Source organism: Lepisosteus platostomus, chromosome 8, assembly GCF_059453375.1.
Source record: "Lepisosteus platostomus isolate fLepPlt1 chromosome 8, fLepPlt1.hap1, whole genome shotgun sequence".
NCBI classification, from domain to species: Eukaryota; Metazoa; Chordata; class Actinopteri; order Semionotiformes; family Lepisosteidae; genus Lepisosteus; species Lepisosteus platostomus.
In genome coordinates, this window is record NC_142618.1 from 2,824,688 (window position 1) to 2,848,919 (window position 24,232).

The window sequence follows — 24,232 nt, forward strand, 5'->3', positions numbered from 1 at the left end:
TGGCTGCTCAGCCAAGGTGACAACACTGCTCTTTGCACTGGTGTTCAGCTGAAGCTCAGTTACACTGAAGGAGCCGCTCTGACAAAAGCGTCATCTTCACCAAAACCGCCCGACACAACCATGCTGGGTGAAAGTATTTTACACGAGTGCAACTGAAAGACAACAAAACATCTGAGCCTCATTGCATTTCCTCATTTTAATCGCAGTGATTTCAGAAAAAATCCCACTTCACCGTAGCAGGCTGCACTCAAACGACTCTCTCTCTTCCGGTAAAAGAAAACAAAAGTTCCCGACAAATATGGAGAAGGAAAAAAAAAAAAGCACTTTCTTCAATTTATTCCATCTTTGCGAGTCTGTATTTCTCAGTTTTATATCTTCTGAATGACATGACTATTAACGGATACCGCCTGCACCAGCTCGGCCTGGCAGACACAAGGACTTGGGGACCCGCCCGACTCTGGATCACAGCTCGGCCAGAACGGGAATCTACGCCGTTAGCAGGGAAAGGCTTGTGGAAGCGGAGCATTCCTTTGCAACCGCGGAGACGCAGCGTGGGAGCAGCAAACTTGGGGAACCAGGAGATGAACATCCTGACGGGGTTCTGAGCTGCAGTACTTTTCCACTAAAAGGCATATAAGAGACCTTTAAAGCGTCAAAGCAATATACCGGTCCCTTCAGAATTACAGCATATGATATCATTAGGATTGTTTCATTAAAGTTCTACACAGCCTCCCTTGAAGGCATTTATAACTGCAGATGTCTCAAGAGCAGTATGCTTCGTTCCTGACAGAACCGAGATGGGTAGATATTACTACTGAGTAGCTCATATCTTTATTGACCTTCTACTGAGGTCCCCGTCGCCCACAGACATTCCCAAGAGCCCGGTCCGTGATCACAAAGCTGTCACGGACCGGGCAGTATGAGGCTTTTCGATACCGGGGGGGGAATGGGGGTGGAGGAATTCTGGAAAACCTCAACTTGCAGAGTAACGGATTCTGCAAATCCTCATGGTTTTTACTCGTCTTCGACCGAACTGCACAGCAGCTAAAAAGCTCTGTAGAAAACGACTCTGTAGAAAAAACATCTAAACAAGAAGTAGAACAGATGAAGGAAGGCTGCGCTGTAGAAGAGACGTTCTGCACCTTGACCGTGGAGACAAAGCTAAACTACGTGTCAGAACTGGGGTGTCCAACTCATTTGCTGTGGAGGGCCAGATCTTAAATGTACTGCAAGAGTGTCATACATAACACAAGCTGCTATCACAATACTAGACAACCATCACACAGTATCATTTATTTGAAGTGTTCTGCGTTCTGGGCTCGATTTTACAACATACCACCCTTCAAGGTGCAATTAGCAGTCACGGCCTCTTCACTAGATGTCGGTTTAGGAAAACTGACTCATTACCCCGATTATGGGATGTTATTTATCACTATTAACTGACACTAAATAGTGGTGTTTGTTGTACACTATGTAAAACACGCTGTTCTGTTGAAAAGAATATTTGTCAGGACAATATATTGTTCAACAAGTGGCAAAAATGCACACCTATATGTAATGTATACACACCCACCCACTACAATCAGTTTGACACTGATTAATCCACTGATTGTAGGACACCTGTGCTTCTAGCACATTACATTTTACTATTAGACTGACCTCTTATAAAAATGAAAACAACACGCCTTTGCAGATCTTTGTCAAAAATGGGACTCCTAGAAATACTGATGAATTTCAATCTTCTGGGCGAGAAGCAGCGCTGCGTCTGTGGAGCTCTAGTTGGGAAGAACTCGATGGAGCCGGCAGCAGCAGAACTGTGAAAGCCTTCATGTGCCCATTCTGTGCTTCACTTGGGGCCTGTTTGAACAGGGTTAACAACCTCATTTGCTGAACTCAAGATGGTTGCAAAACAAAACCAACAATAACACGCCTCCTTGTTTATGCCTAAATAAATCTGCAGCCAATAACATTAAAATGGCCATTTTTCACTGTGTGCAGGGCATTTCGCAATTAAAAAAAGCTGTTTGAAACTTTCACAAAATCATCCACTAGCACCATGCTTATTGTAACAGGCAGTTATTAATGATCTTTGTTGTGCATTCATGCACAATTAAAACTTTTCGAAAGTGCTAATAAACTCGGGTATTAACGCTTATTGGAAACATCCAACGTGATATTTTTTAGTCACCAAGGCATGAAGAAAGACCAAGTACAACAGAAACAGATGTGACGGGTCAGTGATTCATTAGGAAACGGAGGATCACAGATACCACTGCTTTATTATTCCTACCCAACAGCATCTACAAGTCTCTAAAGCAGGCCTTTTAATTTAATTAAACTTCTAAGAATAGCAATTGCTGCCTACTGCAACTGCAAAGAGGAAAAGAGCATGCTTCCTTTAAACGCTTCTAAATAAGTAAGACTACCTTCAGATCGTCAGTATATTTGCAGAAGAAATACATATATAGCCGATGTATTCCTTATAATTGTGGGCATATGAGGTAAATGAATGTTACGCAACAATGAAACACACTTTGCTACACAGAAATGTTTTAATTTGTAGACATTTTATCAATCGATTATCTGCCTCGTTTAACGTATCGAATTAACCATTAATCACGAGGAACTGTAATGCCGAAACGTTTTTGCTACTTCCACTCAGATCCAGAATCTAGGGAGGGCGGTGCTGCTCTGTGAAGAGTGCAGGCCTGCACAGTCCGCTGAAAGCCCCCTCCCTCCAACCCAGAGCTGTTCGGGAACATGCGCCTGTCTGGGCACCTCGGAGAGGAAGCATCGCTGCCACAACCGAGGACACCTGCGGCAGCGTACTGCTCCATCAGGGAATAAACAAATTACCCCCTATATATAAACATGGCTGCCTGACAGAGATAACACATTACCCTTCTAGGTTAGCTAGACATCATCCCAGTGATTTTCAGGACTGCACAAACACAAGTACTTGGGTATATGTACAATCATACTGTATGGCAGAGAACTCCCATACAAGCGGTCAGTAACCTTCCACACCTATTAACTTAGTTCAGACAGACGGTGCCAATACTTCTCTGCAGCTCCATACGCCAGCAGCACTCCGCTCTGAACGTAATTAACTTGCAATTCTTGCTGTTACCGTCCAAGACGACTTGGTACGCAACTCAAGGTGTTACTGAGACCTAAGCAAACAACGTGTATTCGATGAAGAAAATCAGATTGCGCAAATGAAAGACAAGGAAGCTATTAAACGTGTCCACCAACGTAAGTGCATGTACACGTGTTCAAAACGCATGTGAAGACTTCTATTCACTCACAGGAAGGCTGCAGCAGAATAGGGAAGATCAATGTCAGCCGATACGCACAAGGTCGTTGACCTCTGTCCTAAAGAGTGGCGTTCAGATGCCCCCCGGTGAAGCGGTGCCCAGGAGCACTGAGCAGAGACCCCATTCCGCCCCTGCTTGACTGACACCTGCTGGCCGGGGCAGGAATACGCACTGCCGGCCCTCTCACGGTCCAGCGGGGGAACACCTTCTCCATCGCGGTGCCCAGCCAGCACCCGGCCTCCCTCCCGCCGGGGAGACCCCTGGCTCCGGACCCCCACGGGCTAGATTCCCTCTCGCCTGCGCCGCACCAGCGCCCCCGCCTGGGCGAGATGGCCTCGGGGCAGCAGCACACAGACGTGGGGAGGCTAGAACTGCTCCACAATACAACGGCAGCAGCAGGGGCTCAACCAGCCGCTTCACGGCAGGCCTGAGACTTGATTTAACCACAAAGCAGCCACCACGCTTCTTCTTCACCAGCAGCCAACGTGCTGAGCTGCGCAACAGCCCTCAGAGCTGAAACCACCTCACGCCCGTGTTCGGACGGCAACATGGTCTCGGAGCTGAAAGAGATGATCAATTATAAATGAACGGGTCAAAAACATTCGATGATTCCCGCATTGAGAAATCAGAGCTTTTCAGGACTTCCCGGTTCTGAAGGCCCAGTACCTTAAAAATGTTTATGCATCTGCGGTTATGAATCTAACAAGCAAAAAAAACCCACAAAGTTGGACAGTTCTGCGTTCAGTTTTGGCTGGTATCTGAAAAAGCACGAGATCAGAGAACAAGCTTGTGTGCTTGAGACAGTGAATAAACATTGTGTATATTCACAAGAGATGTATGGAGTGAGACAGTACTGCACACAATCTAAAGTGCACTGTATATCTTTATACAGTTGCAATTCTGGTCATTTTATTGGCCAAATAAGATGGAAGGTCAAATTTTAAGCAGACTCATTAGGCTGGAATCCATTAGATACTTGGCAAATAGTCAATTCTTGTAATAGCCAAGAAGATAATGTAATTGAATAGCAATACATTTTAGTGACACCACCACCACTACAATAATTGAATTGCATTTCTAAATCCATTCAGATTTTTTAAAAAACAATGAGCACATGCTTTCTTTTTTTTAAAGAGCCAATTACATTTTATGCCTTTATTTTGATGAGGGTTCAAAGCGGCGCAGCTCCACATTCCAGTGTTTTTCGAATCAGAAGCGAGGTGGCTGATGACCTTATAAGCACACGTTTCCTATATCGCGTTATCAGTCGTAACAAACACAGCTGAGAAAAAGGAGGGCCGCCTTTTGAAAAGTCCAATTTTGTTCTTGAGCTTCACCAGACCTCCAAGATGTCACTCGTGACCACCTACTGCTGTAAACGGGGATAGGAATGTGCCCAGGTCAAAAACTGAGGTAACTTGAATTTTGGAAAGACAGAGGGAGGAACAAGTTTACATCCCTAAGTCTGAAGTATCCTGCAAGGAATGTAAACACTCAAGCTGCAGCACGGAACAATATATCGAGTGCAAAGGAAAACAAAAACTCTACATGTCAGACTTTATGAAAATTGCTCAATTTATACACGGGGGGCTGGCTCTTGCTGACTCCATGCGTCACTTTTGGCAGGGAGGACACAATTTATGCTTTCTTCCTGTGCAAAAAGTGACATCGCAAAGGAAGAACGACAATCCCTGCTCCTCTCGGGTGGCGTCTGGGGGTAATAAAGGCGACATTCTGCACGGGGAGAGTGAAGGAGAGGGACTGAAGGAAGAGCTCAGCTGAGAAAGGGTAGAGCAGTGCGCTCGGGGAGGAGGAAGGGAATCCCCTCAGCGCATGTGTGCTCCGTGCTGGCATTCCCTGCGCTTTGCAGCTATGAGGTAATGGAGTGGAGCAAGAAAACAAGACATGACACAGGCTCCTTCCGCCACGCAGCTCCCCTGTAGCTGTCCCCAGCAGCATCAACACTTGTGGAACGCGCAAGACTGAGGCAAACCTTTGCCCGTTAATGTCTACAACACCCTCTTTCTGGCCAAAGACCGTGTTAGGAAAAACTTGCACAATGCCTAATTTCCCTACCGGCTTGGACCCTGGAAGATCTTACTGTCAGAAGATTCCCTGTATGCAATTTGTTCAGAAGAACGCTGAAAGGACTGGGGGGGGGGGGGGGAAGGTGAAAGCACTCCCGCTGCTTCTTTGCAAACCCAAAGATAGCTGCTAAACAGTATTTGTGGCTTCACTTTGAGCCAATTTGTAATTTCACATCTCCGCACGGTTTTGATTCTGAAGCTGACAAACCAGCTTGTAGGCACTGGACCTCTACTGAATGACAAGGCGGCGTCACAGTAATTCGAGTAGGGGGCTGCGTCAGCATGCGTGGGCTGCAGAGGAGCAAGTTGGGGTTTGCTCCCTGCTGAAAAGAGAAGGAAGGAAACACGCTGTTTCGGCCGTGGAGCCTTCTTTGCTCACACCCGAAGAAGGCTCCACAGCTCCACCGCTGAAACGTCGTGTTTCCTTTCTTCTCTTTTCAGCAGGGAGCAAACCCCGACTTGTTCCTTGTCACAGCAAGCCCAGGGCCTTGGAGAACAGAGGGGTAAGAAGAGGGGCCTTCAGAAAGAACAAGGTACCGCAAGGCAAGCACCTCTGCAGAAGGGTTGAGCATCCAACTGCAGGAGCACAGGACACTGCGTGAAATGTGTACCAGGAGCAAAGAGAGGCTGACCTGGATGGGAGCACTTTTAAACATTTTATGGGGGGGGGGGGGGAGGAGAAGCCAGCAGATGACCCAATGTTGGCATTAGTGAATTCCCTGTCTTACCCTTACATATTCATCACATTTTCAGAAATGTGGGAAAGTAACCCGACCTCTGAGGGGGACAAAACTACTTGACCCAGGGGCCCCATGTGCCCCTCTGACCACACACTGGCCCCAGCGCAGGATCCTGTCAGCTGTCAGGAGAGATCGGGCACTTGTCTTTCTGCAGGCCCCCATGACAGCCTGCTGTGGAATTCCTGCAGCCCAGCCAAGTGACCTCAGGTCAGACCACGGCTTTTACTCCTCGCATTCCTTTTCAATACCCAAGCAAGCCAGCCAATCCTATATTTTGAATATTGGAAGCAGAACACCTACTCAGTGGGGGGGAAAAAAGGTTAAAAGCAAATGCCACTTCAATACAATCACTACAATACATAAAGGAAAAACTCAATTTTATGGTAAGTGCTTTTACCAGCATTTTCCAAATACACAATGATTTACCATGTTCTCTCTGTTTTTACTGTACTGTTTTTTTAAAGGTAAATGTATATGAATCTAAGCGTAACTGACTTTCATGGCCTCAATCAAAACCTAAAGCACAAGAGTTGCTTCCAACACTACAGGAAGAACAAACTTCATTAGCCTTGGGATTTTCTAAATACCGAAGCGCAGTCATTTCAATGAATAATGCTCATATTGGATGCACCTATAATGCTCCTCTCAGTTCAGCTTATAGCACATGGTCATTGGAGAAGAACTCACTCTCATTTTTGTTCTTCTGAATTCCTTAAGTTTTTCTGAATGAAAAAAAACATTGCTTTTTTATGACAAGTTTAAAGACAGATCTGCGCATATTAAGTTTCTGATACAAGATTGAAAGGTGTTTCAGGTCTTCAGGTGTTGTTTTAACAATGCAGGTCTCCTGCATACAAAACACAGCTTAATTCTTATTCGTCCAACAGGTCTTCTGAAAGACAAACGAGCAGCTCCAGCAGTGGAACAGAACCCGCAGTCACAGCAATCGCTGGCATGACAAAGTAGTAAATACTGATGTCAGTCAATTACTTGAATTTGTACGGCTCAGCTGTCGAGAGCAGCCAGACTCCGCGTGGAGTGAAGAAACCTGTGGAATGCAGCAATCTTCCCATTTCATTTCCCAAACACCTCATCCCTCACTGCTTAGCACGACAGCTTTCAGCCTTCTCCACTGTTCCCGCAGCAAGAGCTGCACGAGCGAGCAAACAAAACGTTAATCTCAATCACAAACGCAAAATGTTGGCCTTTGTAAGGGAAAATGAGGAAACGGTTACTGCCCTCGAACCTTCTCTTCCTAGGAAATAAAAAAAAATCTTAGATCAATGTGAGTCTTCGCACAAAGGCACTGTACTGGCTCCATACAGTACTCCTGCATCACTTATCCCTGCTGGGGCTTCCTGGTCGCCCAGGCTCTCATCCAGAACTCCACATTTAGAAAGTCACGCCAACGTTTCTGCTGTCTGTCTTCAGACTCTCTCGGGCCAACGCACGTGTCCTCACACCAGCCCTTGGAAACCGTGTCAAACTGACTTCACCATTATAAAACACTGCCACCAGGACTTGAAGGCCTACATTAACAGCAATCAGCGCAATTCAAGGGGAGAGACGTACAAGCAGGGTGGTGCGTGCATCGGCCTTCTGCCTTCCCCCCGTCATTCGTTCACTGCGAGTATCGGAGTTCTGAGCTTTTGAGAGTCATAAAAACAGATGTCTGATTCCTTACAGTCATTAAACATACTCATGCTGCAATTCCGTCTGCACCATTAAAACTGACTGTAAAGCTCAATCTCATCTACCACCCACATCACAGTAGGACAAGGCCCAATTCCAGGAGGAGGTTTGCAGTCCAAAACCCAACCTGCAATCTGCAGCCAGGCTTCACTCTCAACACCAAAGAGCCCAAATGTGGAGAAAGTGGCCAGTTACTCATGCTGCCTAATTCTATTAAGCTTGTTTGGAAAAGGCTTCCCTCACTCCCCTCAGCTCATGGAAGAAAGCCTCAGTGACAGATCAGACGCGAAGAGAGCCTCTCTCCGTTCCCAGGCCAAGGCAAACCGAGAACAGTGGAGTATTTTTCAAGAGCATGTCGAAAAGTTAACGCTAAACCAACAATGTGTATTTACGTCTCTGTCGGACGTCACCGTAGGGAACCTAGACTCTCTGCAAGCTGAACAGAAAAAGAAGACAAATGAGGCATACCGCCATGCGTTTCAGATGTGGAAATTCACAGCTCTAGCAACTCGCAACAAACTGCACTTCTGCGGAGACCTAAGAATCGGTACGGCATTCTCGCCTGCTGCTCCTGTCTGCCCCCGGGGCTGGATGAGCGGATTGCGCCACTTGGGCTGTGCCCACAGCCCCTCTCTGGGGACCCTGCAGCACAAACTGAGGCACCGGCGGCACCGGACACCTAGGAATTGAACCAGCAAGGTCCACATCCGGAAGACATGCGTCACTAAAAGCGCCCAAACTGCTCTCTTCAAATTCTGAGTGCCTGCCTATCGGGGCAAACTCTTCGCACAGAGACGACGACTCAAGGACACCTCAAACTGCAGCCCCAGCTTCTACTCTCCTGTGGGCATCACCTGAGCCACTCAGTGGTACAGCCGATGCATAATTCAACTGATCAGGTTAATATGCATAAGTTCTGACAGCTCATTGGCCTTGCAGTCTCTCATGAATAATTAACTCAGTATTTGTATGTCAGCTGGCAAGCTACCATTTGTATTTGCATACAGAAAGAGCTCCTTCAATAATGCATTCTTCGCACCTTGAAAGAAATGGGGGAACACAGGGATCAGAAAGTCAACGTTTTTAAAAGTTTTAAAGGGCTTTTTAAAAAATTACAGAAAATTAAGATTTTGAATTAGACATGTGAAAAGACGGCCGCAAAACATAACCCAGAGAGGAGCAAGTCAGTTTGTGGTCTGAGACAATGTCTGCTCACTCACTGTATTGTACTGTGGGGTACTTATACGTACAAGATACAAGCCAATTAGGCTTCTCACCCAGGTTATAGCGAGAATCTAAAATCCACTGGAACCTTAGATGCCCTTGAAAACTCGGGAGAGCTGAAGGAAGCCGCTGCGGAGACCTGAATGACAGTACAGTGCGTTTACTGGCTTCTGCTGCGCTTGACAAAAGCTGAGGCATGGAGCTTTGACAGGACTGAACAGCGCACAATCCCTGTGGAAGCTCCTTCTGTGGACTTTCTGCTCTAATCGAGAGCCGACTGCCACTTCACAGCTCCCTCCCAGATCTAAATCTCACGTCAACCCAACGCTGTTGAAGCTGAAAGCGAACTTCTCATCTGCATGAGGTTTTTCTACCCCACTGCGGACCTCCCTATACATACTGGGTTAATAGAAAACACGAGGTTGCGCACAATCCAATTTGTTCACACTGCCTGAAGGCGGCTCCGCATGGAGGTACACGAGTCCTCCTCTCCCACCACGCGGCCGGCGAGCCGCTCCGCGAAGCGAGGGCACCGCGGACTCCCGCCTAAAGAGCGTGCAGCGCCACCTCCAGCACGTTCAGGGAAGTGCTGCAAGCCTGTGCACCACTTCATCACGAGAAACGAGAGGTCACTGTTTAGAGGTGAAATCTCCATTTCTGGCTTTTCCTTGTATTCCCTGAAGCAGCAATGATACCGAGAAAGAAAAGTCACAGGCTGGTCATTCATGGGGTCTAACTGAAGAACAGACCAGACAGTCCAAAAATGCCCGTGGACCTAAAACCAAAAAAAGCACCATGTCCGCCATTTCACTGGCTGTCTTTGTGGGGCACGCTTTCCTGACAGAAATGGGATATAATTGCACTGGGGAAGGTAGAAAGAACAGCAGCCAGGTTAATCCAAGGAACAAATTACTCGAGATCAGAACGCTGATTAAAACAATCCGCTCTGGAGGTGAGAGACACAAGGGGCTGGAACAGGAGGAACACACCGCAATTCCATCTAATCCCCAAAGAAACCGATAAGGTGTTTCAAAGGAGACAAGCCCGACAGTGAGACTTGGACTAACAGAAGCCAAAGCAGGATGGAGAACAGGAGAATTCAGAGACAGATGGCTTCACTTCCAATCCTGGAGGCTCACATTTGTATCTTTTCAGTGGTCCCTGTAGCAGTACTTCTATTAGCTTGCAACTTGCCAGAAGTAAAACATTTTTAAATCGGCATAAGACAGAATTAAAGGGTCCAGGAAATACAGTAAAACATGAATATACTGGTGGAAAAGAAAAGCTTGATTTTCAGACTATTCTGCAAAAATCTACTTAAAACACCAGTGGCAGAGCAGGAGGAAATGCGCCGACAATTGTTTGTGTTTTTTCACGCTGTGACTTCACCTTGTGTATATTGCTCACTGCGGAGGAAAAAAAAACAGTTCTGTACTACATTCTTCATAGTATGCTGACGGCCCCAATTCACCTTTCCAGAGCTGAACTGGTCAGCTGTCTCGTTTTTCAAACGAAACGTGCAAAGACAGACATATCAATCAATTCCTTTAACCCTTCTGAGCTTGAAAATGCTGTGAAAAGCAAAACTGTCCAGTGTATAACCTAAGTGTCGATCTGCGGAAACACAGAGTGCAAATCATTTTGGCACAGAGGAATATGAAAGGCCTACTCTGTGGGACCATCCAGTTCTTTAAACTTTCCGATAAAGTTACACGGTAGAAGAAGCTTCGGGATCCTTAACTTTCCTTACCTTCCCAAAAACAACACAACCCAGGGGAACCAAGGCCATTCTGGACTGACAAGACATTCGGACATGCTTGTACATCCTGGCTTGGGGACACCCCTCGGATAAGATCACTTTATTGGCCACATGCAATTTCTTGTATTAGGAAATGTCTTCTCACATACCCCAGTTGCTCTCCATGAGACACACAGACAGGGAGAGAGAACCTGGGGGTCAGAGCGCAGGGTCAGCCATTTATATGGCACCCCTGGAGCAGCTGGGGTGAAGGGCCTTACTCGGGGGCCCAACGGAGTAGGATTCCTCTGCCGGCCGCGGGATTCGAACCGGCAACCTACAGCCACAGGCGCAGATCCTGAGCCACAGAGCCACTGCACCGCCCACTCAGTTGACCCCACTCTGCTCCTGCGCAGGCGGTGAGAGGCTGGGGCTCTAGCGCGCCGGACTGTGCCGGTTCTCCTCGCACGCAAGCCCTGCAGCACCAGAAGGGAGGCGACGAGCCATTCCTCTCTCTGAGGCCGCAGCGTGGTGTGCTAAACAAGTCTTGCGCTATGCATGGCGATTCAAAAACTGTATGGAAAACAACTGTCAGCTTGTAAATGTATATTTACAAGGCAAATCAACAACAATAAAATCCAAAGTAAGGTTGTGAAAAAAAAAGTTGTTAATATTATGTACAGGATACATTTTTCATTACCAGGAATTGAACAACCTCCAGTGCCTGCTTTTCTTCTTTGGTCAGTCCATTGTTAAATGGAAAAAAAATTATAGCCTTCACAGCAAAGGCTAATATAACCCAAAAACAAAATGGAAAGATATAAGCCGTGGTAACTTTATGCCTTTTAATATAAAGCACTTAGGAGTGCTGAGCACAAGCTGATATTGCCTAGAAAATGAGGACAAATGCATCGACGACCACTTGGAGCACATGCACAAGTGTGCAGAATATTTTCAGCAGGCAAAGCCCATGTGCTGGATCCCCCGTCTCAAAACAACAGAATCGCACAGCAGGTTAAACGATGCGCTCCGTTAGAAGTCAAGCTGGAGGTCAAGGGCACACGGAGGCTGCAATGACCACACTCCGAAATACGGAGATTTGTAGCACGCGTCCGCTTTGCTGTCCAGGACTTCGGCTAAGGATCCAGCACGTGGACAGAAGCCCGGGACGACACCTGCCTCTTCTCCAGGTGCAGACGAGCAGATTGAACCTCCTCCGCACGTTAAGCGGGCGCTCTGGAGAATGATACACTCCAGCATTCTTCATTCCAGTCAAGGAGAGGTCAAATTAATTTCACATTTTAAACTCTGCGCGTCTAGTTCTGCACGGCAACAGAGGATGTCATGGGAGGAGGGCTCCAGTTTTGGCTTCTGAAGGCCTGTCATTTGGTAAGAGGGCTGTGAGTGGTAGTGCCACTGCACATCTTTGTGAACACGTGGTGGAAAGGAGTTGCTCTCAACGCAGTATGCTAGAATTTGTGGATATTGGAATTGGTTAATTCATAAAGAAACTCCAGAGATTCATTTAAAAGCACGTGTTCTTACATGCTCTAGAGGAAGCAAACAATCTAGCACATTTAGAATGGCTGAGGAACCTATGAATGAACCAGGAATATTTTTTGCAAGCATGGCGTATAAAGACCTGAGGCCTGAGCGCTCGTCTGCCCCCATGGGCTTACTGGGAAAGGAAGCTGCCACACATCTTGCTCACTCAAGGGCAGCAGGACGCCACTCCTCTTGCACTCTCCAGATTTCAGAGGGACGTGACACCACTTCTGTAACTGACACAGCATCAGGCCTGTTACATAAACTTGTACTTAAAATGCCATTTAGACCAAGAAATTAGCATTAAGAAAAAACTGTGGACTTAATTACTCTTAAAATTCTTCCTATTTATGCCGTTTCTGTGCCAGATTAAAAGTGTGAAACCTATAAACCTAGAACATAAATATTAAGTAAATTACTTTTACCAAAACTGATGATAGGAAACTGAGGACAGTAAATCAAGCCCCAAGTTAGAGGCTCTCGGCCGGTGAACAACCTGGGACAGGCCTGTGAGATGTGCTTCAACAAGATCCAAAACGTAAGTCAAAGTATTCTAACCTGATGCTAAAGCAGTATGCCAGTTGACCGTTGTAATACCAATTAAACTCATACAAATCTAACATTGTAACCTGGAACAATAAGATACAATTTTTGTAAACGGGTTAAGAAACCTTCTTGAAAATGAAGCTCCAGTGACGCTTTTTGCCTGTGCAGAGATGTAATCATTCTGTGCAGTCAAGTTCGTCCTCAAAGGACACGGGGATTTCAAAGCCGACTTCAGTGTTGGCCCTGAGGAGTCGGATGACTATCACAGGGTTATTAGCCAAAGCATGGGCGAGGCCGAGAGCTTGACTGATGGGAACTCAACAAACTGCAATCAAACAGAAGGTAAAACCCGCATCCGCCAGGGGCAGGTGAAACATGTCTTCACGAACTGGGGAGCGCAGGAACACAAGCGTTGCTCTTGAGGGTAAAACACACTAAAAGAAGGACACACCAAGCTAACGAAGGAAAGGAGGCCGGCCTAGCCTGTTTGATAGTCAGTGTTAACTGATCCAAGGACCCACTCCAGCCATTTCTTGAAGGAAAGCATCGATAACACCTTGTTCCACATTCCCACAACCCTCAGTGTGAACAAGTGCCTCCTGTTCCCGGTTAATAAAAGCACTTCCACATTTTCCACCTGTGCCCGCGAGTTCGAGGTCCACTGTTCATTCCACTACAGCGTTGCCGTTGTGAAAGCCTTCGAGTCCTGTGAACGGTGGAGCCGGTCTCCTCGCAGGCTTCTCGGTCGGTGCAAGACTGCAAAGGTTCGGTTGCTTCAGCCACTCAGTGTGTTATTTTACTGCCAAATACAAGTCCTTCGCTTTATGTACTGTGTAAATGTCACTTGACCTGAAATTCCAAACTCATTTGATAGTTTCCCTATAGTTATTCTTGTAAAACAATAAGACCCATCTAGCCACATTGTTTTTCCAAAGCTGGTAAGTGAAACTGTCAGGACATCATCTCCAGTGACCTGCGGCGGACCGGTTTTTATTTTTTCTCCCCATGGAGAATCTAATGAAACAGCATGGAAATATTGCTTTAAAAGACACCACAATCTCCTCCGGCAACATAATTATACCAGGAGAGAGTATTGCCACTCGCGCCGCAAAGTGTTTAGCTGAGGACACAACTGTGATTACTGCTTCACAGCCTCATCAAGTCACTGAAGGACGTTCTTAGCAGAACCGCGTTATTTACTTTGAATTTTTTTTATTTCCTAATCAAATATACATTTCAATTTCCATGCTTCAGAAAGCCGGTGCATTCCACGAGGTGCCAGGCGGAAGATTAATGAAGGCGCTGGGAAATGGGGGGGGGGGGCGAGGCATCCCCCCTGGGAAATTCAGGATGACAATTCCTGCGTTTTTGGCCCACGGAAATAAAGGGCAGACAAATACGAGACCGGAAGATCAGCTTTTGTAAAAAGGTGGCAAGGGGGGGCCCAGCCGGAGGAGGAGGGAGCCTCTAGCCCCCCGACAGAAACTCCTGACCTGCAGGCAGCTCGCCCGGAGGAGGGCCGATGCCCATTTATTATTATTCATGGCACTTTTCGGCGATCAAGAAATCAGGTTACAGTCTTCTATCGCAGTACGGGGATATTTACTGCTCTCTAGCCCCCTACAGACTTTGCTCCAGCACTGGCGGTTTCTCTCTCTCCCTCTCTCCCCACTCCGCAGTGTTTCTAAGTATAGTGTCAGCTGCGTCGGACTCTACCATATGCAGTGCAGCTCAGTTTAAAGAACTGGGAGAGGTGGGGAGGGGGGGGGAGCCAGGAAATATAAGTGGAAACATGAGAGACCACTTTATTTGGCTGTGCTAAAAATAGCTGGGCGAATGGCGAGAGGAGGCCGGGGCTCACTGCAGGACGAGCAATCAATAGGCGGAGAGCAGGATGGAGGCTCCCCCACACTCCCGAATCGCCAATTGACAGCTGGAAGCCTATTTTTTGCTATGGTTGACTAAATATGGTCAGGGAGCAGAGAGACACCGGAGAGGCTGCTCTGCCGGCGAGCGCGTGTTTCAGATGCTTAGCTGCCTATAAAGCTCTAACAGTTTTGCTTGTGCCCTCTGAGTGTGAAATGCCAGCCAGCCTCCCTCCCTCCCTCCGCAGCGTGTATGGGACCCCCCCACCCCTGACCTCCGCCCCCAGCAGACGTGACCCCTGCAGAGACTAGGAAGCTGCTGCCTCCTCACAGATGTTCGACTGCGCTGCTGCTGCTGCGTCCCCAAACCGGACTTTTCTTTTTTCTTTCTCAAAAGAGCAGAAAGGCGAAACGGAGCAGGATGAGGAGGAGGAAAAAAAAGAGCCAACTAAAATGACTGCATTTGGCTGAAGAGACGATGCAGTGCAACGCTGAACAAAAAAAAAAAAGGGAAAACTTATGGAACAAGCATAAAACGAAGAGTCCCAGGACCTGCCTCCCTTATTGGTCTACTTTGCAACTTTTTCTTCTCTCCTTCTCTCCTGGCAAGTTTGCGAACGCAGGAAACTTTTCGACCCCCAGCGCATAGCCGAATTTACAAAGAGACGCCAGACAGGATCTCTCCAGCTTTACCGTGTTAGGCCACGTGAGAAACAACAACAACAACAACAACAACAAAAAGCACTGCCTTGCTCTTCCACTTGAACATCGATTTCAGCTCGGCGTCCTTAACAAAAAGCTACTCCCCCAAAACACACAAAAGACGGTGCAGGTTTCCGTCTGTTTATTTTTTCTAAAAAGGATAGAAAACGCCAGGGTCTCAATGGCATGTTTGTGGGAGGACAGCAATGGTCTGCCTTTAGATCGTTTTCTAGGAGTCCTTTACAGAAACTGTATTTTTACCCCCCCCACCAAGGTAAGGCAGAAGCGTGCTTTTCCCCAGCTCCCCACCCCCCCCACCCCCTCTCGCTGCTCAGAGAAGCTGAATCAGCGAGTAGAGTGTGCACTCTGGATGTGATGGCTGCTGCAGATGTAGCTCTCTGTAGGTCATTAGCTCGGTCTCAACTGGAAAGGCTGCAAGATACTAACAGGACAGGTAATATACACTCTTCTGCTTGGGAGGGCCTGCGATTGCCTCGGCTTTTCTTTCTGGAAGCGACTGGTTATTAACTGCATGACTTGCTTGTGTGTATCGTGCGGGGAGGAACGCGCACCCTCCTGCAGCAGCCGACAAGTTACGGTGATCCCTTTTCTCTAGCCGAGGAGGAGAAAAGAGAAACCCGGGGGGTGGTGTTAAAAATGAATTAGAAAGTTACTATAGCCACTCTGAGTAGCCTTTTGTTTCATCCCCGGGGCTGATCAGGCTTGTACTGCGGCAATGAATTGTTTAGCTCATTAGCTGTTGATGTTAAGTCGCTGTCTAATGATAGGCTCATTAACTTTTAAGTTGTCGAATTGTGGAGCGCATTTATTGCCTGTAGTAGAACTGCGATCCTCCAGAGCTCTGTGCGTTGTCTTGGATTACATACGTGGTTATCAGGGTAAACCTACCCATAAGCTTGTGTTTTTTACGGGGTTTTTTTTTTTTTAAGTTGCGCGCCAGTGTAAAGTTTGGACAGAAAAGCCCGACCACTGTTCCAATTCTAGCTGCTCAGAACATGCTATTGGTTTGAGTCCAGATCTAGATGCTGGTGTTTGGGATTCTGTGCCAGGACAAGAGGACAGGACATTAAGGGGAAAAAGCTGAAAAGAACAGCAGCAGTGATGTGGGAATGGGGGAGAGGGGGTGGAGAGCAGCGCTGAGCTGAGTGATCATTCGGGATATGTGTCATATTTAACCCAAACCGCTCAGGCTAGTAACCCAGTTGTGTCTCCACAGTCTGCATGCTGTAATCGTAATGCTGCATTGCTGTTTCTCCCGGTGCTGCTGTGTAATTCTCCAGCTATCCTCTGATTTGTTCTTGATCAGCTGCACCAGCTTTTTATCATGAGCTGCAGGAATTTTACTCTCGCCGCTCTCCCCCTTTCAGCAGCAGACTGTGAAATTTCCTAAACGGGATGTCATACTTTGGACTAATAAAAGACACCCCCCCCCACCACCACCTTCTCACACAACTTAAACATTGTCATTTTTTTTGCCATTTCAAAAACAGATGACCACCCCCAATACAACCCACATCATCATTCATTGTTTCCCCCCTCTCTTCTCACATCGAGTGAGATTTCACACTCGCTGATCGTCAGCTAGGATCTCCACTGCCACCGGGAGCAGGGTGCAGGGAGCAGGGTGCAGGAAACACCCCCCTCCCCCCCCCCCCTTCAGTGTTTCCCCAACACCCATCACAGGTCAGTTTGCAGCCTCTGGGCCAGTGTTGACTTGTGGAATGTGAGGAGAGGGTAAAAATTCATTAGCAACCTGCTGAACATTTCACATTTCTATGCAAATGGGTATTGATCTGTTGCGCCTGGAATAGACTGGTGGCCTAGGAATAAACAGTGGCAGGTGAGTGGCCGGAGAGGGAGGGAGGGCAGGGGGGGGAACCAGCACACCATTCCAGAAGTGCTGAATGGGCATTAGCTCTCACATGTGACCTCTGGCCTGCCTATAGCCTAAATCCTGCTCACAATAGCTTCCTGTTCTAGTTGGATCACCCCTTCTCAAACATCAGCACCGCTCTGACATCCTGCCGGAGAGCTGGTTAAAACCACAGGCTGTGTATCAGATCACAGGCGCAGAGGGAGCGAGAGGGAGAGGGAGAGGGAGAGACGGAAGGGAGGAATGAAGAGAGAGCAAGCCGGGGAGAGGAAGAGGACGGAGGAGGAAATGAAAAGTGAGATCGGGCGCTGCGCAGACGGAGCCGCTCAGCTTGTGGAAGAGCCCCCCTTTATTCCCAGGACACCGCAATCAAGTTTGCGAAGGACAAGGCTGAGAGGAAGGAGCAGGGAGCGAGCCGGCGAACAGGCCGGTCGCAAGAGCAAGAGGGGAGAAACACCGGGGCTCTCTCTTCTTCTCATCAACCCCCTCCCCGTGATGGACTCCGTAGACAAGGACAAGCCAGCCCACCGTTACAAATCCCAGCCTTTCTTCATCTCAGATCATTTCTTTCAGCTCTTTGGAGGACAGATGGGGTCACTGGCTCAGGCTGCACGGTATGGACTGTCACAGATTTAATGTGCACAAGAGACACGGGACATTTAGCCCAGGTGGGTGGGAACGAAAGAACCTTCAAGACTTCTCTTTATTCTGTGTTGGTATGAAGGTGGATTAATTTAGGGAATGTTCAACATCACCTCATGGTAATGTCTCTCATGCTGTTCTTTTTTTAAAGGTTCCTGAAGTCTGGTAGAGAACTGTAATGCAGTGTAGTGTAAACCAGTGTTTATCTGACGGTTTTTCTCAAGCAAAACAAGAGTATACAGCCACTGACAGGATGAGAGTAGCATATAATCAGTACTTTGACTCAGGCTGTCATTTATCCGCCTATCCGGAGTACATACTTCTTTATGTACCCATATGGACATATGAAAGCTATGGAATGTAAAGAAGTATGTATTTTTGATCAGGCACTGAGCGACGAAGCCAGAAGTTTGGATTTCAGGATTTGGGGAATTATCGTCACTGTCAGGAGTGTAACTAGTCGTAACAGTAAGTTCTGTAATTCCTCTGAAGCGGTGTAGTCGAAAAACACACCTGGCTGATAAGAAATGTTGTAAAACGAGCGGCGCACAGCCTTGGGTGTTAACGGTGCAGTCGGTGCTTTTTTAACGTTCTGTCCATTGTTTTACATTGAATCGGACGTCTTCGTAGTAAGTTAGTTAGAAGATCGCACAGTGCACCGGCCCCTGGCCTTGTGGGGGTGTAGGGAGTACGATCAGGATACTGCTGCAGTACAAGAGCCAGGGAAACTAGAGGCTGGAAAATCCGCTCTTGACGGAACAGTAAAACGCCCAACTGCCCTTACTAGGCAACTGAAAACCCTCCTCGTGCTGGGCCACCGACCCTGAAACTGAAATCAATTTACCAGCTCCGAACAAGTGCTTTTCGCATTGCTGGGGGAAAGGAGCCCTTCCAAACAGGCCCTCTTCACTATCTGCCGCTGCACTGCAATGTGCTGGTTTGTTGAACTCAGGCCAACAGTAACTTAACAGCTAGTTTTGTATAAATTGTAGCATGCCGGAGCCGGTCAAAAGATTAACGCCATAATCCTTCCAAAGGTCCACCACTTTTGGCAAAAACAAATGAGAACCCGTTTTACCGAGGGGGGAAAAAAGGAACGACCACAAAATCGACATTTGTACTAATTGCGCAGATCTAATTTGAGGTCTGCGAATCCTCATGCAATCGGATCTCAGAGCTGTAGGACAGCGCCATGAAAAGGGAATGCTAATCTACAGTTCTATACCATATCCCTGCTGTTTTAACCCCTTTCACTCTCTGCTCGCTCTCCTGATCCCACCCTATTGTTCATGTTTGCTACGCTTGCCAAATGCTTTGCTGAAGTGCAGTCAGATTAGCGCATGGAAAAGTGACAATGCAGAGATTTCTGGACCAGGCCTGCCAGTCAGCTGCTTTCCATTGTCGACAGCTTCATAAAAATAAAGGACAGTGATGATGGATTGCTGCCTGCATCCACCGCTCCTCCTCTGGAGCACCGTGCAAAGAACAGGGCAGTTAACTGAACGGAACAATGGAGGTAAATTCCCAAACAGGGATTGTCTGACCTTGGGCTGGTCACTTCAGCTTTATGTGCCTTGATCAGTCCCTGCCCCCCTGCTTCATGGCTACACTGACCCTTTCCCCAGGTGTGCACAAAAATACTGTCCTGACTCTCTAAGAAAAAGGAGGAAAAAAATGTCCTCAGATACACAAGCTGTTGAACTTGGTTTTAACTGCTTAGTGAAAAGAAAAGCGGCCTTTTCTGTCAGGGTGTATTAGTGTAAGCAGCATCACAAAGCCTCAAGCGGAGTTATATTACTTCACATCTCAGCCAGGGCAAGTTGCTGGACGTGGCCCCGGAAGGAGTCTAAACCGGCATCACGCTTCTGAGTTCTTTCAAAAGGCACATGCAGGCAAAACCCAAGCTACCATTAGTGTAATAAATATTACACTATTATTTCTTGAGGCAAAATATACTTTCAACATTCCAAAAAGTTACATATAAAAAAACATGTCCAAGTAAACTTTGGCTAGGAAGAAGGTAACCTGACTGATTAGATACGTTTTAACTAAGCAGCATGGGTCTAGTCCTAACCCATACTGTTGAAATCATATTTTTACCAAGATGGTTCAGAACCATATGCAAGTCAGTTAAACTAAACGTGAAACACGTTGTGTCAATGACTGCAGTGCACTTAACGGCAAAGCACGGAGTGCTACAGTGTTCCTAAGAATATCTAGATGAAGTAGCCCTGGTAAAAAAAAAGCCAAGATCATTCAAGCTGCTACACAGCCTGGCTGAGCAGGCCGAGTCCAAAAAAAGAAATGACAGGGCACATTTTCCCAGCTAAAGGAGCCATCATCAGAGGAGGACAAGTGTCCATCACTGCTCTGCAGTAAACCATCACCCTTCGCAGGCCTGCCCGGATCTCTGAAATAGCAAATCCATCACTGGGATCAGCTGTTCCCTCTGTTTTCTCTCCCTGTTTTTTTTTAAATCTGACAGCACTCCGAGTCTGACCCCTGAGCATGTGCTGACACTGATGTAACTCGGGCATTTCCAAGCGGCTGACTGACACACAGAACAGATGCTGACATTATCAAATACGGCGCTGATTCTTTCCATTGCCTTCTCTTGCCCTGATATGGCCAGCGCGTGAAAGGGAGAAGCCATCCAAAAACGCACTTGAGCAGCTGGACGTGCCCACGAGCCCCAGTATGGAGGGGCAATAAATAGAGCTGGGCTTACAGCCCCCGGCCGCACCTGCTGCGGCCTCCCTCTCCCCTGCCCCTCCCGGGACAGGCCCTGCACACGAGCACGGCCATCGCCCTCCTGAGAGCGGCCCACATCGGGGCTCAGCCCCCACCCCGAAATGCGGCCAGCGTCTCCACGCGCAAAGAGCACAGTAACGTGCTGAGGGCCTTCTCCAACGCTCATGAAACGGCCTTCACCCATATCCCACAATGCATTTATATCGGGATGTCAGGGTCAAAGCGGAACGTCCTTTTAGCGTGGTTACTTGGCACCGAAGTTTCCCCGACAGGGAAAACACGAACAGCTTTAGGTTGATCTGAAAAGCCCGGACAGGACTGAAAAGCAGCGGTGCAGGTGTCCTCGTTTAACCCGTATAAAACCAAGCCAAACCCGGGAATGAGAGATACCAACGATAAGGACCATCATGCAAATGAGTGAAGGAGTCGCCACTGCATGAGCTGCCCTCACTGAAGCCCCCTGTCCGGGGCGCCCCCTCTACCCCGCCGCCCAGAGACCACAACTCTCGGGGCTCTGGCTGTGTGAGCCAGAGACACAGCCGTGTCGGGGACTATCAATCAGGGGCTGGAATTGCTGCACGGTTTGAAGACATTTGGCTCAAGCGTGCGAGGCAGATTACTATTAACAATTTATCAAAGAGCATTACTCTTCTTTTAACAAAATCGTGACGAGGCTCTTTTTCCCCCCCTTTCGGGGGGAAAAACCCCTCTGGAAGAACGTGCATGTGCTTGGTCCTGTGTGCCTGCATACAATGCTGTCTAGGGACCAGTCCGAGCCAAGCTAGGGGAAGAGATCAAACCTGTCCAGAACAAGAGAGTTCTGGGGAAGGATGAAATGACGCCTCTCCAGAGCTTGCAGGGTACTCTCAGCATCGGCAGCGTTCACAGGCCCCACAGAGAAGGGTTCTTACACAGCACAGGAGCTCAAGGCCCACTGCCAATGCTTTGCTAAAGCTGGTAAAATGGAACCAAATCACCTTTTCAATGGATTTGGTCCCCTTCAACCAGCTGTAGCTATGCATTGATGACTACAGGACCAGTTTTTGTTTTTCATTTCTGCACAAAATTAATATGTTGCTCTCTCCATAGTAATACAAAATTGCATCTGTAATTCATCATCTTTTTAGCTAACTTTGCATATGTGCCTCTGAAACTGACAACATATCCGTCTCTAGAGCTAGGTAAGAACTTTCGACAGACCGCTTTAAAACAACATTTCTATATTTGATGGTTCCCGTGCCTGAATGCTATACTTGATCTACAGTGTTTGCTTGATTCAGTGTTCAGTGTTATATGGCTGCTTTACAAATAAATAAGAAAAACAATCAATGCTATTGTCATATTTCCTGCCAAGTGTTTTGTGGAAATGAATATTTTATGCTCTTTATTGGTTAAACAATATCTACAAATACACACTTAGCCCGCACTTGCTACTTCATGCAAACATTTTCTGCATTAAGTGAAAGTGTCTCTATGCATCGACATGTATCTGTACAACTTCAATGCACATTGAATGTAATATGTTGCAGTGGGATAAATATCATAAACCCACAACAAGTTTTCAACATCTAAAGACAGCAAAGTCATCCTGGGAAATGAGACCTGACTGCACTATGGCTGCAGCTGCAGAAGTCTGCAGAAATGACACACGTCTTTGACATTAATTCACACCTTCCACAGCTCGACTTTCTTTCAAACAGCCCCACAGACAGAAGCCAGATGCCCTTTTACCCCGTCCTTCAAGCGCAGATCACTGCCTCCTGCCATTAGCACGAGAGCAGAAACCTCATGTCTCTTGTACACCTCTCAGCTACTAGAGCCCCCCCCCAACCTAAACCCTTCTAAAACCTGACCAAAGAGGACAGCTGTGTCGAAGAAATGACCACATCTGGGAAAATGGAGCACTATCACCATGACTTGTGCCGTGATCACCCTCTAGAACAAAAAAGGAACACCACCTATCCACTCAGTGCCCAAACCCTTCCTGTAAGAACTGCAATCAATATACTTCGTATACGGTGAGCTTGTCCTTTAAATAATTGATTGCTTTTTCTGAAAGGTAGCAGACTGTCGCTCCTTTTCATGTCAACAGCGCACATCAAACATGTCTAAGGGCAACAGGGAAATGAGCAGCAGACATTTCTGCTTGCCTGCACTGCCATTTCGGCAAAAAACAGCGAAGGGGGAAATGAATAAGGCACACTCCAACCACATTACAGTATTTTTAGTTCCTCATCATTTGGACCATTAATTGCCCTTTTAATTAACAATTTTCTCAATCACAGCTCATAATATGTGAAATATCATTAAAGCACTAAGCATACTGTGTACGACTTCATTCAACATTACAACCACTCTTGCTAGGCAAGGCGATTAACTCGGGCAGCACAAGCTATGAAAATGGTTTGATTTTCTTAATTGTTGTGATGGTTATGACGCTGCGGGCGTTCCTGCCTCTTGTGCAAAAAGGGGAATTTCACCTGGGAGCCGGCAGGTTGATTAAAATACAGGTTAACAAACTGTGTGAAAAAGAAATTGCGGGCAAGCTGCTACAGCAAGGCCTGTCCCTGGCATTTCGAAGTCACGGGTAATTAGCCACACTGTTTACATTCCTCTCACTGCCGACTGTTTCAGGGGGAAAACCGTCCACTGAAACAGAATAAGGGAGCAGGCCGTCCTCTGGAAGAAAATCACAGGCAGGGCAAACAGAGAGTCCCCCTGAACACACAGGACTCCCTCTGCCTGCTTCAGCTGGGAGCTTTTCAGAGTCCACAGGTTCAGGGGAAGCCAAAGACATTTGAGGAAATGGGCTTCCCACAGCTCGACACACAAGCATCTGGCTGGAGGTCCGAAAGCTCAGCTCCTCTACCGCACAAGCATGCAGGCCCTGTTCATGAGGTACACATACATGTATGCTCATGCCAAGCTCGCTTCTGCTGACGATTCTGACCCACCCCTTCTACCAGGACTGCAAAGAAACGATCCAGCGACTAGCTCCTGCCCAGACTTCATGCTGTGACACGCCAGGACCCTGGTACCAGCCCTGTCCAGGAGACAGTGGGTCAGTCTGACAGATGGGCAACACCTGCAAGGTACTGATGGACCAGGCCAGTCATCTGATGAATTAAGAGAGGGCTGAAGAGTGAATTAAGAGAAAAGCTTAGTCTGAAATTATCTGTAAGTGACTTAATTGAGCAAATTGCCTGTTCTATAATCTGTAGAAACTGGCAATATAACAGTGACCTAGAATACCAGGAGGATTGGGGCTCTCTAGGTCCTGGGTTGGAGATCCCTGCTATACACGTTTCTCACACAGCAAATGGCTTTGAACACCTATGGCAACCAAACCAAAGTCCTACATCTTAATCAACAGGTACAAGGCAGTATACACCTCGGGTGGGACGCCAGTTCATCACAGGATACACACAGACACACTCACTCACACCAGGGCCAAATTTTCCCAGGAGCCAATTAACCTACCAGCATGTT

General features: G+C 47.4%; 1 protein-coding gene and 1 long non-coding RNA gene across 3 annotated transcripts in view; one reads left to right on the forward strand and one right to left on the reverse strand.

Annotated features, from left to right (window-relative positions):
- mib1 (MIB E3 ubiquitin protein ligase 1) overlaps positions 1-24,232 on the reverse strand; it is a 104,873-nt gene that overhangs the window by 34,364 nt on the left and 46,277 nt on the right. The window lies entirely within an intron of this gene.
- LOC148655502 (uncharacterized) lies at positions 14,921-22,072 on the forward strand. Its single transcript, XR_015940689.1, has 2 exons — positions 14,921-15,730; positions 17,458-22,072. It is a non-coding gene; the product is annotated as an uncharacterized LOC148655502 (long non-coding RNA).